This window comes from Mesocricetus auratus, unplaced genomic scaffold (assembly GCF_017639785.1).
Source record: "Mesocricetus auratus isolate SY011 unplaced genomic scaffold, BCM_Maur_2.0 Super-Scaffold_100676, whole genome shotgun sequence".
In the NCBI taxonomy this organism is placed as follows: Eukaryota; Metazoa; Chordata; class Mammalia; order Rodentia; family Cricetidae; genus Mesocricetus; species Mesocricetus auratus.
The window spans coordinates 100,687,555-100,700,074 of NW_024429266.1; the positions used below are offsets into that span (position 1 = coordinate 100,687,555).

Consider the following 12,520-nt stretch of genomic DNA (forward strand, 5'->3'; position numbering starts at 1 on the left):
CACAGCACCCACACCACAGGGATATGACGCCTTCATCTCAGGGAATCTCCCACAGCTCTCCTGGAGTAGGTTGTGACACTGTCCACTTTCCAGAGCAGGAAGTTGAATCTCAACTCGATTCCTCCAATTCAAAGAAGTGATGAGTGCCGGGGGCATGTATCAGCTGTACAGTGCCCCAGTGAGGGACTAAGACATAACTCAGGGCCAGAACTGAGGACTCGGCATGCCTGAAGCCCTGGATTCCAGTCCTAGCGCTGCAAAAATAAAAAATAAAAATGATGGGGTTGTCCTTCTGTGTATGTTTATATTATTGGCTGATGAATAAAACTGTTGGCCAATAGGGCAACAAGATAGGCAGGTCTATGGGATGAGGAGGATTCTGGGAAAGGTAGGCAGAGTGAGCCCGCCGGACAGAGTTAAGATGCTGCTGGAGAAGTAACACTATGCCAGGCATTACCGGGTAAGCCACAGCCACATGACAATACCTAGATTGATGGAAATGGGTTAATAATTAAGACAGAGCTAGCCAATAAGAAGCCCGAGTCATCGGTCAAGAGTATAATAATTAATATAAGCCTCCGTGTGTTCATTTGGGGCTGACCCAGCTATGGGACCAGGCTGACAGGAAGAATCATGTGTAACAAAAGGAGAATCAAATAAAATAAGATTTTGGTGAGAAAGTGGAGAAACTGGAACCTTTGTGTACCACTGAGAAGAATGTAAAGAGGTCAACCACTTTGCAAAGCACTCTATTTGTCCCTGTAAGAATTAAACAGAAGGGGCTGGACAGATGACTCAGTGGTTAAGAGCACTGACTGCTCTTCCAGAGGTCCCAGGTTCAGTTACCAGCAACCACATGGTAGTTCAAAGGACCCAACACTCATGGAAAAACACATAAAAAATATCGATTAGAGAGTGGAGGCAGGGAAAACAGAAATTCAAGACCATCATCAGCTACGCTGTGAGCTTAAGTCTAGCCTGAGCTACATGAGATCTTATCTTACACATACACAGAGACAGAGATACAGAGAGAGAGAGACAGAGAGAGAGAGAGAGAAACAGAGATGGTTCTACAGGTAAAGGTACATGCCATGGCATGTACCCACACATGCACAGAAAAATAAGCAAATAAACCTAGAATAACATATGATCCAGCAAGTCCACCTCTGGATGCATATCCAGATGACAGATCTCAAAGAGGTATTTGTACAGCTTGTCCAATATCAATATTCACAACAGCCAAAAGCACAAGCCAGCACACTGTCCATAGACAGGTGAGTGGGTAAGTAAAAGATGGTGTGTGTACATACTGCAGAACTCTACTCAGCAAAGACAGAAAACGAGCAGTCAGGCGTGTGCTGTGATACAGATGAATCTTGAGGTCATTACACTTAATGAAAGAAGCCCATTGCAAACAGATGAGTAACACCTCAACACTGTAGCTCATGAATGTAATCCCAGCATTTGGGAGGCTGAGACAGGGGGACCATGCATTCAAGGTCAGCCTGGGCTACATATATAGTGAGTCTCTGTCTTGTGAAACAAAACAAGAAACAAGTGGAAAGCCGTTCTCTTTATATAAGGTCCTAGAGTAGAATCACAAGTTCCAAGGGCAAGGGAGAGCCACGTACCGAGTGTGTAGCTGGGACAGTTCTACCGTGTGGAGACAGGTGGCTGCTCCACCTGGTGAGTGAGCTCTGTGTTGCTGGGCTATGCTCCAAACAGTTCCCATGGGAAAACTTCCATGGACTCTATTTATTCTACTGTCATCTAAAGCTGTTCATTAGGCCTGCGAGATGGGACAGTGGAGGGAAGTGCTTGCATTGAAAGCCTAATGACCTGAGTTTGATCCCCAAATCCCACGATGCAAGAGTCACGATTCCAGCAGTTGTGGCCTTTTTCCCCCTTTTTTGAGACAAGGTTTCTCTGTGTAGACCTGGCTGTCCTGGAACTCACTGTGTAGACCAGGCTGGCCTCGAACTCAGAGATCTGGGGTTAAAGGTGTGCACCACCATGCCTAGTTCTAGCACACGCTCTCTTCACACAGGAGCCATGGGTAAATGTACATACATTAAAAATAGATGTAATAAAATTAAAAGTAAATAGAATTTTTTTAAAAAGTGTGACTGTGTGCACCCCGATGTTGGGGAACAGAGACAAGCACAGGGCTGGAAATGGGCAGATTCCTGAAGCCCCAAAATGGCAATCTCCAGGTTCAGTGAGAGACCGCACCTCAACGGAAGAAAGTAGACATCAGGACAACGAAGTCCTCCTCTGCTCTCCACATGCACTCATAGGCTCACGCGCACACACGCACGGAAGCACGCACGTGCAGGCCAGGAGGAGCAGGTGTGTCCCTTTGGAAGGCCCCAGGGTGGGAGCAGAAGCGAGAAGCAAGCAGCCTCCCACACTGAAGCACCAGGGTCTCAAGTCCAAGGCAGATGCTCAAAGGCAGTCGTGCTAGCGGGGCGCTGTGGCTCACGCCTGCAAGGTCAGCGTCCAGTGGGCTGAGGCAGGTGAATCACTATGAGTCCAAGGCCAGTCTGGGTTACAGAGTAAGACCTGCATCTAAATAAATAAATAAGTACAACAGCAAAAAAAAAAATTGAGAGTGTAGCAGGGTTGGCACAGCACTTGCCTGGGGTATACAAGGCCCTAGGTTTCACGGCCAGTACTGCTGCACCACAGGGTAGGGGAGAGGGATGCGTGCCTGTGATCATAGCTCTCAGCCCAGAAACCCAGGAGGATCAAATTTCAAGGCCATCCTCAGCTACAAGTTGCACTACATTCTAGCTTGGACTACATGAACCCTACCCAAAACTAGCCAACAAAACTAAGGTTGAGGACAACGCTGCTTTTCCAGAGGGCCCCCAGCACCCATGCCAGGCATGCTCACAATCCATAGCTTCGGTGCCAGGAAATCCACACCGCGGCCTCCACCGACAGGCCCCTGTATTCACAAGTGCATACCCACACACAGACAGGCATACGCACACACAATCTTCAAGTAATAAAAATAAATCTTTAAAGGGAGGCCTGGAGAGGCGGCTCGGAGGCTAAACGGAGCGCAGACTGCTCTTCAGAGACCCTGGGTTCCATCTGCAGCCCCCGAGAGGCAGTGCCCAACCACCCACAGCTCTGATTCCAGGGATTCACTGCCCTCTTCTGTCCTCCTCAGGCTCCCCACACATTCGTGATACGCAGGCAGTTATGCAGACAAAGCAATTGCATGCACAAAATACTTAATAATAGAAAACTTAAAAATGGGTGGCATTTCACCTAGTCAGCTCCCAGGGACACACACCCTAAGAAGTATCCATAACTCTTTATTTGTTTAACAATTTAACAGTAGCTGATGAGAAAATTCCTCTGGCAAAGCCAGGGAAGCCAGCCAGTGATTGATCGCATCCATTGAGACCTTTTTCAAAGGGCCTCTACCTGCCACACCCACGCTAAGTGCTCTGCCTAACTTCCCTTGGAAGGCTGGTTGGCAAATACTTTCAGAGGCCCAGCGATGCAAATGACTCAGTTCTGGGCGTTGGGATTAACGTGGTGAACATGACAGACGTGGCCCTCGCTCTGGAGGGAGGAGACCACTTATGGCAATGATGCAACCAGGTACAAGGTATCTAGTGAGAGGTTGCCAAAGAACAGGGGGGAGTGGCATTTAGGGACTTTTTTTTGTAAATTTTACATGAATTTTGCTGTTGTTACTTATTTTTTTCAAGACAGGGTTTCTCTGTGTAGCCCTGGCTGTCCTGGAACTCACTTTGTAGACAGGCTGGCCTGGAACTCACAGAGTTGTGTGTGTGTGTGTGTGTGTGTGTGTGTGTGTGTGTGTGTGTGTGTGTGTCCTGGAGCCATGCTGAGGTCAGAGGACAACTTACAGGAATCAGTCCTCTCTTTGAACCATATGAGATCAAGAGATCAAACTGAGGCCACTAAATTTTATAGCAAGCGACTGTACCTGTTGAACAATGTCTTCAATGAGATACTTTCTAAGGTTTCCTTCCTTCCTCCATCCCCCTCCCATTTTTCTCTCTGCTTTATTTTTAAATTACATTACATTTATTTATTTATTTATTCATGGATGAGGCAAGTAGGGCACAGTTCATGTGTGGAAACAGAAGACAGCTTTCAAGAACTGGTTTTTCCTTTCTACTATTTGAGTCCTAGGTATTGAACTCAAGCGGTCAGGCTTGGTGGCCATTGATTTTACCCACTGAACCCTCCACCCAGCTCCATTTATTTATTTGTTTGTTTGTTTTGAGGATCCCATACTGGCCTTGAATTACAGATTCTCCAGCCTCAGTTTCTAAATGTTGGGATTACAGGCATACACCACCATTAACAGCTTTCTGTTTTCTTTCTTTCAATTTTTGTGTTTGCGCTTGTGTGATCCATGTCGGGCTTCTTCCTCGAACCTCCCCCGCCCCTCCCCCATCTCTCACTGAACCTACAGCCCCCTGGTTTGATTAGCTAGCTGGCCAGTACATCTCACGGATCCTCCTGGCCAGTTTCCCCCAGACTCACACTGTCATGCCCAGCTTTTTTTCTGGGCGCTAGGAATCGAACTCAGATCTGCATGCTTGCCAGCTAACCCATCTACCAGCCCTACCATTACCAGCTTCCTAAATGCTTGCCAGCCCCATGCTCTAACCCCCTCCATGAATCCCTACTGTCTTCAGCCTTGCTCCAGAGCCCTTAAGAGTTCCCACTTCCTACATTATTTTCCTCCCTAAGGGCCCTTGTCGCCAGCTCAGTGTGAAATCCTCTTTGTCGTACAAATTGTAGATGTTGGGGTTTCTTGGCTGCATTCCGATGCACACTTTCTCAGGAATCTCCACCCTACTCAGGGGCCTTCAGCAATCTCCTATCAGAGCTGGCTCCTATGTCCCACCACCCAACAGTGAGTTTCCCGCCCGGTATGTTTGGAAGAAGCTCAAAATTCTCAGATTTACCTCACTTCCTTTCTACATCCAAATTAAACATGGTTTAAATAAAAATTCTGCAGGCTGTGTAGTTGACTCTGTGTGGAGAGACATCTCAGCAGTTAAAAACACTTGCTTCTTTTGCAGAGGACTTGAATTCAGATTCCAGCACCCACAACAGCCAGCTCACAACCACGTATAACTCCAGCTCCAGGGGACTCCAACACCTCTGACTTCTAAAGGCACCTGCACTCATGAGCACACATACAGAAAATAAATCTTTAAAAACACTAGGAAAAAACTTTCTGTTAGCAATATAGTTTCTATATTAAACACCACTACAATAAAATGCAGATATTTTGGGGGGTTGTTTTTGTTTTTCGAGACGGGGTTTCTTTGTAGGGTGTCCTGGAACTAGGTCTTGTAGACCAGGCTGGTCTAGAACTCACGGAGATCTGCCTGCCTCTGCCAAATTAAAGGCATACACCACCACCACCCAGCATATATATAGTTTTAAACAGAGGGAAAAGGGAGGAGATTTTCAGATCACAAAGCCCCTCCCCACAAACAATTCTTTTTAATCCCTTTTCCTGAGTGGGTCAATTCAACAAATGCATTCGGTGAGCAGCCTTGTTCAGGCCCTGTTGCATGAACGGCTAGCAGATTTTTTTAAGCCCAGGTTTCACAATCAGCGCCTCAAGGGAACACCTCGTGCCGGCGGGTTCTTCTGCAATGCAGTTCTTCTTGAAGTCCATCTTGTCACCCACGTCTGCCTGCCACGCTAGCAGTGTCCCGCCCTGTGTGCCCTTGCTCCACAGTGCACATAGAAGCAAAAAGCATCTTCCAGAAACAAAACCAGGGCCCAGCAAAAAGGCTCAGTGGATAAAGGTGCTTACTGCTAACCCTGGCAATCTGATTTCAGTTCCCTCAGACCCACAGGGTGAACCGTAAAACACACAGTCACACACACAAAAAAGGAAATTTTTTTAAATCACAAAATTTAAATCAGATCACAAAACTCCCCTGCTCAAAACCCTTCCATGAGTCCCTGTTAGACTCTGAGCCTTGCCTGGACCATGATGCCCTGTAGGGCCCGGCCCCTGCTTAGCCTGGTGGTACTGCCTCCTACCCCCCTCCTTCATATTCATGGTCTTTGACAACTCCCATCCACTGGGGCCACAGGCCGAGCCGGTTCTCACATTTAAGCTTTTTTTTTTTTCTTTTTTGGTTTTTCGAGACAGGATTTCTCTGTGGCTTTGGAGGCTGTCCTGGAACTCCCTCTTGTAGACCAGGCTGGTCTAGAACTCACAGAGATAGGCCTGCCTCTGCCTCCCGAGTGCTGGCATTAAAGGCGTGTGCCACTACGCCTGGCTTCTCTAAGCTGTGCACGCCTTTCCCTTACTCTGCCCACGCTAGCCCCTCCTAATCGCCAAACCCAGCCCTGTCAAGAGCCTATTTCCTTTCACCCCAGTCAAGCTCCGCCCCACCATCACTCTCAGAATGATGAGTGAGCACCAGTCCTGGGCTGGAGCTTTCACAGGCATCCATTGCCTCTGGCCAGGAGCATTTAGAGGAACACATTCGACAACTCAGCGCTGTCAAAGCAAAAGCCATGTCAAGCAGAGGTCTTGGCATGGAAAAGGGGACACAAGGGGCACTGGGCAAGGACAAGGAGAGTCTGAAGACACCTCATCCCATGCCAAGCGTGGGCACCAGCCCACCTAATGCCACACCCCAGCTCTGCCCCTTGGAGGAGAAGGTACTATGGCGTCCAACTGACACTCCTGGAGCCCTGAGGTTCCTCATCTGAAAAAAGATGGGAGTAGTGTGAAAAGACCCACTGGATGCCCAAGAAAGCAAACAGCGCGTTGAGGGGCCTAGTGCAGCGGAGCAGAGGCTTGCTGCCAAGCCTGACCACCTGAGTCGAACCTCCCAGGCCCTCAGGGTGGGAGAGAACCAACTCCTGCAAGCTGTCTTTTGAATCTCACACATACTCCCTGGCATGTGTGTCACTCCACCGCTAGAAATAAATGTGGGTTTTGTTGTTTTGTTTTTAGACAGGGTCCCACTATGTAGCATCTACTGGCCTGGATTTTCCTATATAAGTAAGACCAGGCTGGCCTTGAACTCACAGAGATCTTCCTGCCTCTGCTTTCCAAGTTCAGGGATTAAAGGCAGAGGCTACCAGGCCTAGCCTAATGAATGTAATTTTAAAACAACAAAAGCATGTGGGTTTATTGCGGTCAAGAACCATGGAGCACCGGGCGTTGGTGGAGCACGCCTTTAATCCCAGCACTCGGGAGGCAGAGGCAGGCGGATCTCTGTGAGTTTGAGGCCAGCCTGATCTACAGAGTGAGTTCCAGGACAGCCTCCAAAGCCACAGAGAAACCCTGTCTCGAAAAAAAACCAAAAAAAAAAAAGAAAAGAAAAGAAAAGAAAAAAGAACGATGGAGCATGTCTATAACTCCAGGATAAACATGAGTCCCAAGCCAGCCTGGGCTACAGCTCCAGAGCCTGTTTCCAAAACAAGCAAAAAGAAAAGAAAATTAATCAGGGCTGGGGAAATAGCTCAGTGAATAAGAGCACTTGCTATGCAAGCATGAGGAACTGGGTTAAGATTTGTAGCACCCACACAAAAAGCTGGGGTGACTGCATAACCCTAGGACCCCAGTGCTGTCGTAGGTGGAGACAGGAGGGTAACTGAAGCTTACTGGTGGTCTGCTCAACACCATGGGGTCCACGCTCAGTGAGAGACCTTGTCTCAAGAGAATAAATTGGGGAGTGAGCTCCTCCTCTGGGCTTCACATGCACACCTACAATGTAGTCATGTGTGTGCACACACACATGCTAAAAAAATAGTACATTGGGAAATTTTTAGTTTTTAGTTTGTTTGTTTGAGGCTAAGAGCCTCACATATGTTAGACAAGCACGCTGCTACTGAGTCACATTCCCAGTCTACATTGGGGAAACCTTACTCTTTCCACATCTGAGTACCTCCTGACGCCACACACACACACACACACACACACACACACACACACACACACACACGCACGCACGCACGCACGCACGCACGCACGCACACACAGGACCAACAAGATGGCGCACAGCTGCCTAACCTGACAACCTGAGTTCAATCCCTGTTACCCACATGGTGGGAGAAGAAAACCAATTCCTGCAAGCTGTCTTTGGAACTTCACATGGGCCTTTGATCCCAGAACCTGAAGGGCCATTCTCTGTGAGTCTGAAGCCAAAGAGAATTACACAGTGAGTTCCAGGTCAACCTGAGCTAAAATAGTGAGACCCTGTCTCAAAAAATAAAAAGTTTGAGGTGCAGCCACCACATGAAACCAATTTGATCTTTCTCATAAAGTTATCACATGACCAAGTAATTCCATTTTTAGTTGTATACCCAAAAGACTGTAAAGCAAGTATTCAAAGAATTTCCATAACAGCGTGATTCACAACTGTCAAAAAGAGAACTCCAAGTGCCCACCAGAGATGAAAAGACAGACAAAATACGGCATATTCACACAACAGATTTCCAGTCAGACATGACAAATAATGAGGCTGTTAAAATGCTAGGACACAAATGGACCTGGAAACATGATTCTGAATGAAAGAAGACACACATGAAGGCCATCCACATCATGCGTGCCCCTAGAGATAAGAAATGTCCTAAACAGAAAAATCCACAAAGATGGACAGCAGATAGAGAGTGACAGCTAATAGGCATGAGGCCCCCTTTGGAGCCCTGAAGAGGTGGCAGGTCCCCACCATTTTGAAGGTGCTAGAATCCAGTCAGTAAACTGCGCACTGTAACAAGGTGTATTTCAAGGGAGCAGCTAAGCGGTAGTGTATGCACAGCATGTGCAAGGGCATGACAATGTGTGCAAGACCATGGACTCGGTCCCTAACATCAAAAAAAGTCAATTTTACACTGAATAGCTAAGTCGCAATAAAAAAAAATACATGTATATGGGGCCAAAAAGGTGGCTCAGTGGGTAAAATTACTTGCTACACAAGCCTGATGGCCTCAGTTCAACAACTGGAAGGCAGACTAAAGGAACATTCTGCTCTTCCACAGGACCAGAGTTCAGTTCCCAGCACCCACATCAGATATCTCACAAGTGCCTAGGACTCCAGCTTCAGGGCAGCTGGTGCCCCTTGTGGCCTCCACAGGTACATGCACTCATGTGCACAAATCACGCATGCACACATTTGCACACACAACTATGAAAGAGGGGAGGAGGGAAGGAAGATTGGAGGGAGGGAAGGAGAGAGGGAGGGAGGAAGGAAGGAAGACAGAAAGACAGATAATACAGTAGCCAGGTGTGGTGATGCAGGCTGCAATCCCAGCATTTGGGAGATCAAGGCGGGTACAGAATGATTGAGAGTTGGAGGCCAGCCTGAGCTATACAGTAAGACTTTTGTTTTGGTCTGTTTTAAAGCAATATGGAACCAGCAAGAGGGCTCAGGTTCAGTGTGTAAAGGTGCTTGCCGACACTCACACATACACAAAATTTAAGAATTTGGTGCTGGGTGACACATGCCTGTCATCCCTGCTCCTGGGAGATAGAGGCAAGTGGATCAGAAGTTGAAGGTCATCTTCAGCTGCAAAGTCAGTTTGAGGCCAGACTGGGCTATAAGAGACACTCTCCCATCAAAATAAAAACCTGCACCCTAAGGAGGATGTGAGAGGCAGGTAGGGCCATTTCTTACTTAAACCAGCCTCTAGAGTTGTCCCAATATCAGCATAGCATGATCCCCAGCCTGCCTGATCACAGCATTCCTCCCACTCTGCCGGAGCAGTCTTATCTGGCATAGGTGGCACTATGGACCAGTCCTGCAGGCTAGCCTAGCCCCACCCACACCCAGGGAGCTCTGGTTTGTCAGGTTCTGCCAGCAAGCCTCCAGCCAGGGACTTGTTATACAAGGTGTGTGGGCTGTCAAGAAAGAACTCAGAATATGGACCCTGGCCAGGTACTGCATACATGCCTTTCCTGAATGTCGAGCATTGGCCAGGCCTTGATATAGGAACACCCCAAAGCTGATATATCACCCCACAAACCAGCCTCTCTCTCCCAGCCAATAGTCAAGTCAATCTGCTTCCTGCCTGGCACAAAGCACCTGCCTCACGCTACAGACTCCTCTCTGTCTCCAAAGGGCGTCTGAATTGAAAACAATCTTTTGGGTCTGTTTCTCCACACTGAACACCCCAAATTTCTGGAAACGGAGGGAAAGCTCGGGATCAATTATAAGAAACGAGGACAGAACAGAGTTGTCAAAGCAAGTAGAGAAGAGTAGAAGGCAAATTTGAAACATGTAGATGCCTTGTCCCCAAATAGACCCTGCCTTTAAAAGAGGCTGTTTATTTTTTATTTAAAAGAGGTTATTTATTTGTTTATTTGTTTGCTTATTATGCAGTGTAGCCCTAGCTGTTCTGGGACTCACTCTGTACACCAGGCTAGCCTTGAACTTACAGATATCCTTCCTACCTTTGCTTCCCGAGTGCTGGGATTAACAGCATACGCCATCATTGCCCTAACCCTAACCCAGACTAAAAGAAGTTTTAAGGTCACTGACAACCTGGGATGTTATGATCTCAGCATACCATTGCAAACATAGCCACAACTGGACACGAAGCAAAGGAGGGATTCTATAGTGCTCTCTCCCTTGTAGCTGTGTGACTTGAGGTGGGTGTCCGTGCCTCTCTGAGCCTCGGTTGCTTCAGACAGGTACCATATTTCTCCACCTCACAGAGCTATGATGACACATAAAATATTTATGAGTCATGAAGATAGCTCAGTGAGTTAAAGTACATGTTACCAAGCCTAACAACCTGGGTTCAGGCCCTGACACCCACATACTTGAAGGAGAGAACAGACTCCTGAAAGTTGTTCTATGACTTCCACACTACACACACACACACACACACACACATGTGCATACATGCACACACACGCAAATAAAAATTAAAAGAAAACAAAAAAACACAGAATATTCAAAGTGGTCACTCCCTATCAGGCATGGTACCACTTGTTACTGTAAACATATTCATTCCTGCTACTGGGATATCTGGGATTTACAGAACAAAGCATAAGGCTGGTTAGTCACGGAGGAGAGATGAGGTCTCACTCTCTCGATATCTCCCAGGTCATCCGAGCCTCTCTGTGGTTCCCAACTCTGGTCACTGCCCAGACAGGAGCCCACAGCTAATGTTACCACTCAGAAACCTAAGCTGGCCTCTACAGAGATGCCGAGGCCATCAGAAAGTGGTCCAGGATTTTGAGGTCAGACAGGGTTTGTTTGTTCCAATCCCAGCTTGCCCACTGAGTGTCTACAGGTATATGTTCCCTTTCTTCTTCAGCCCTCAGTCATCCCCCGCCCCCATCAATCACATCAGAGTCTGGACAGGGATCTCAGGAGTTTCATCCTCAAGACATTAGCTGTTACACGCTCTTGCTGGAGAGGGGAGGGAAACATGAAGAGAGGGCTTCGCTGTGGGGCGCATGATGAACTTTGAAGGTAGATGGACCAAGAAGAAAGGGACTGTGAGTCAGGACCCCCATACACACTTGCCTGTGCAGAGGCCAAAGGCAGCCTCTTCCTCCCCATCTCTCGCCTCAAGCCAGAGATCCCCCAGGCAGTGAGCCAGAGCCACAGCGAGGCCCAGGCTGGCCAGGCCATCAGTGGTTCTAAGAGGGTGTGGGCCAGGCCCTGGAGACACCAGTCAGCACTTACGGAATAAATACCACCTTTGACTGACTTCCAGAGCTCATAGCCAAAAGTAGAGGGACCAGGCCACCATTTTATTTGAAATGAAGGGGACTTGGAGGTGCTGACACTTCCGTGGACTGACACAGCATCTACAAGCAGGTGGGTTTCATTCGCAGGACGAACAGCTTCAAGTATGCTGAAAAAGTGTGTACCACTGAACTTCATGCCAGCTCAGGCCTCCTCTTCAAGACAGTATGTCAGCGACTCGGGCAGCACCTAATGAGGTGTTCCAGAGCCGAAGTCTTTGGCCCAGGAAGCTCCCCCTCTCTCTTTACCACCTGCACTCAAAAATATGGGACTCCGGGACACCGGGAGGACTCAGAAAATTTAAAAGGGCATAACCCAAGCAACCGCCAGGGACACAGTGGCATCTCGACCCACCAAGCGTCCTGGTCATTTAACCTCACCCGCTGCTCGTGGGGTCCTGGAACTGGCTGCGCCCACAGATGCACGCCCCGCCCCGCCCCGCCCCGGTCTGGCCACAGCCGCTGGACTGGCTCACTCACCCGGGTCCTGCCGCTCTCGATCCAGATCCAGATCTGCAGGTGCTGTCACCCTCGGCTCTGACAGTGCAGTCTGACAGCCCCAGCCCTTTAAACACGCGGGGCTGAGCTCTGAGCCCTTCCTCTCAGCGGCAGGGCCACGCCCATACGGCGACGCCCCTGCCCTGTCGCTCACTAGCCTGGCCCCCAAGATCCAGAGCACTAACTAGACACAAGACCCGGAGGCAGGGACGGGTGCCAAAAGCAAGATCTTAACAGACAGAGACGGAGACGTGAAGACTCAGACAGTTGACGAACCTGCAGACT

General features: G+C 48.5%; 1 protein-coding gene across 2 annotated transcripts in view; it reads right to left on the bottom strand.

Moving 5' to 3' along the window:
- Positions 1-12,302, bottom strand: part of LOC101829834 (cytochrome P450 4F22) — a 39,304-nt gene extending 27,002 nt beyond the window's left edge. The window contains exon 1 of one of the 2 annotated variants that reach the window (XM_013123018.3): positions 12,218-12,302. The gene's annotated coding sequence lies outside the window, so the exon portion shown is untranslated. The remainder of the gene's footprint in view (positions 1-12,217) is intronic. The other variant, XM_040737657.1, reaches the window with a different exon arrangement.
- Positions 12,303-12,520: the final 218 nt, after the last annotated feature.